Source organism: Gavialis gangeticus, unplaced genomic scaffold (genome assembly GCF_001723915.1).
Source record: "Gavialis gangeticus isolate Ggan-Ray unplaced genomic scaffold, GavGan_comp1, whole genome shotgun sequence".
NCBI lineage: Eukaryota > Metazoa > Chordata > Crocodylia > Gavialidae > Gavialis > Gavialis gangeticus.
Window position 1 is genome coordinate 83294237 of NW_017729022.1, and position 3170 is coordinate 83297406.

General features: G+C 44.8%; 1 protein-coding gene across 3 annotated transcripts in view; it reads right to left on the bottom strand.

Moving 5' to 3' along the window:
- KDM5A (lysine demethylase 5A) overlaps positions 1–3170 on the bottom strand; it is a 92934-nt gene that overhangs the window by 39499 nt on the left and 50265 nt on the right. The gene's annotated exons all lie outside the window — the stretch shown is intronic.

Genomic DNA, 3170 nt, shown 5'->3' on the forward strand with positions numbered 1-3170 from the left:
CAAAGTACAAACAAGAACAAAAAAAGTAAGGTAGGGGAAGGGGAAAAAAAAAAAAAAAAAAAAAAACAAACAAACCACTGAGATTTGCAGCAAAGGTAAAAATTTTATCAAGAGATATTCATGAAACCTTGCCTCTAGAAGTTAAGAGAAATTAGCTAAGTTAGGACAAATTAGAAGACTGCTTACCCTTTTAAAAATAAGAGGTTCTTTGATAGCCTTATAAAAAAGGGCTGAATATATGAATATATATAAGGCTGAAAGTCTCAGCAAGCAATTCTTCCTGTCTGGATCCCAAAAGGAACATTTTTCTACTATCAGCAAGGGATCATAACTTGATCCACAACATGACAAACATTAAAAGCCTCTGGAAATAGTGTGCTTTGTGATGTTGGGACAACTGTCAGAGAAGCAATTTAGGCTATCAAAAACTGGCTGTGACAGTGTTATTTAAGCACCAGTGACAATTTCATTAAATATGGGGAGTTTATGAATATGAGCTTTTACAAAATTTTTGACAAATAGGAATGCTCTTTTTTTTTTTTTTTTTACTTTCAAGGGAAAATTTTTAACACAAAAAATATATTGTAACCACTGCACCAGTGTTTCATAGCAAAAAATTTAAAGAGCGAAAATGACTAAAACAAAATCAAGTAGGACGCTGAAAAGAAAAAAAACCCACCATATATTTACTTTAATTTCATTCATTTTTTTTATATATTTTTTGCTTTATATGCAATTCAAAGAAAAACCTGACACCTGTATAGATGAACACTTTCCAGTGTTGTCATAATGCACCCCACTTTTGAAACAAATATTAAGCCCTTGTGCTTCACGGTTTAAGCCAATCTTTTATTATTAGATATTAAATATCTTTTTCTGATGTTACAACTCCTTAACAAAAATTTGACACTTAATAGGTTACTTCAAATCTGACTAGTCAGGGTTGTTGCTACTTCTCATAAAGCAGTATGGACTGACAAGACTCAGAGACCAAATTAGATGGACCTCCAATCTAAATCAAGCGTGTCAATTCCCACAAACAGTGGGAATCAAAATATAGTGGTTAAGTGGTATTTAACCAGATACTAAATTTTGATATTTGGTCCTTTAATAGTTACCAAATACAGGAACAAAAATAAATATGATACATAGTGCAGTGCACTCCACTAACATGCATATTAGGTAATTCCTTCCCTACCAGCAAAATGCCTATCCGCCATCTGCACATCAGCTAAATACATAGCATCTTTTAACCCCACTGTTATTTTGTAATGGAAATGCACTCTGTTTAACTATAAATGGTGAAGGGGAAGTGGCTGTTTGGAGGTCTACTATTAAAAGCCTTAAAATTGACAGGACCTGGTCAATTTCAAAGCTGCTAATAACACAACAGTAATTAATAAACACTGTTTACATTAAGTTGGCTAAATATAGGGGTGCACCAATAAAAAATTTTTGGGCCAAAACCAATGGCCGACTGCTAACCAGCCATATCAGCTGATACGGATCCGACTGCCAATATGCAGCCCGGCAGCTTGGAGAGCAGTGTCCAGCTGGTAAGTCTGTTGAGGGGGAAGAGAAGGAATGTGGTGGGGGGCAAATCGAGGCCCCTATGGTGAGGGAGGGAGTGGGGCTGGGCAGGTACTGCACAGCTGGGGCAGGGCAAGGTAGAGCTGCAGACAGCTTGTTCAGGGGATGTAGGGGAGCACAGATCCCGCCACTGTGTGCACGCCAGGTGAGGCATCTGTGCATGGGGCAAGGGCAGGCTGACCATTCAGGGCCGGAGCTGCGCCAGCCTCTTCCCAGCAGAAGGACTGGGCTGGGACTGCGCTTGGGCAGGGCTGGGCTACAGCCAACCCAAAATTCACTGTAGCTCCCCCTCCCAGTGCTGCTACCTGCCCCAAGTGACGACCCGGCCCAGCCCCCACAATGCTGGCGTAGCCCGGGCCCCAAGCCCACAGTAGGCATCCCGCCCTTGCCCTGTGCACAGATCCGGGGGAATGTGTACCCCATGCCTTCCCAGGGGCGTGCACAGTGGCGAGCTGCACCCTGCCCTGCCCCTCTCCCCCATTGCTCCTGGACAAACTGCCTGTGGCTGCATATCACGCTTTGGCACCCCGGCTGTGCAGCCCTGCCCACCACAGCCCCACTCCCTCATTTACCAAGGGAGCCTTGATCTGCAGCCCCCATGCTCCTCCCCTCCCCCAAGCCCCTTTCCCCCCCACAGACTTACCAGCTGGATGCTGCTCTCCAAGCTGCTAGGCTGCATTTCTGGCTATGTGCATGCTGTGGCTACGCACATGCATGCAGCATTTATCAGTGACATTATCAGTCACATCAGCCAAAAAAGCCTACTTCCAATAATGTCAATTTTCCTTTTATCGGTGCCAATACGATACAGACTGATGCATCAGTGCTCCTCTAGATAAATAGATACCTCCAGTAACTGCAGAGCCTTTTCTTGGGCCCAAGGCAATGCACTTAAATAGAACAAGCTGTATGTGTACATAATAGTATTTTCTTTCATTTAAAGGGTTTGGGGGGCTTTTTTAGAAAGACGTTTAGCTGCCAAACATGAACTCTACTGTATTTACCATGTACTCCTTGCATCACACTAAGTCTTCAATCATAATGCTACTTCCTGTCTGGGGCATCCCCAAAGTACACTCCAAAGAACCTTCCATCACTATCCCACAAAGGCACAGGCACGTGGACACAAAATTTCTCCAACGGTGAATTCCCTCTTCCTTAGGTAATCCAGTGTAGGCCAAGCTTTTTTGGCAGGCATGCCATAAACTAGTCCTGCACTGTCCCAGATCTCCTTCTTCTGCCTGATCTGCTGCTCTTTCTGCTTCTACCCTATCTATTGTTGTACTGTCTATTCCCTTCCCAATCTACAACATGCCAAGCACAAAGGCTGCCTATGTGGTGGGCCAGTAGGGGGTGCTCCTGTGCTGAGCCACCCATCTCACTGCACCCAATCACCTTCCAGGCTCCAAGTGCCTCCCTGGGGGCGCATCACTTCTGGCCAACCTCCTTCCTGGGGGTAACACTCCCACCACCCAGAGTCTGGACTGGTCCTGGCTCTGTGCCCCCTGGGAAACATAGGCTAGTAGCCCTTGAGGGTACTCGACCCACTTCAAGAACTTGGAGGGCTTTCCTCAGTCTGA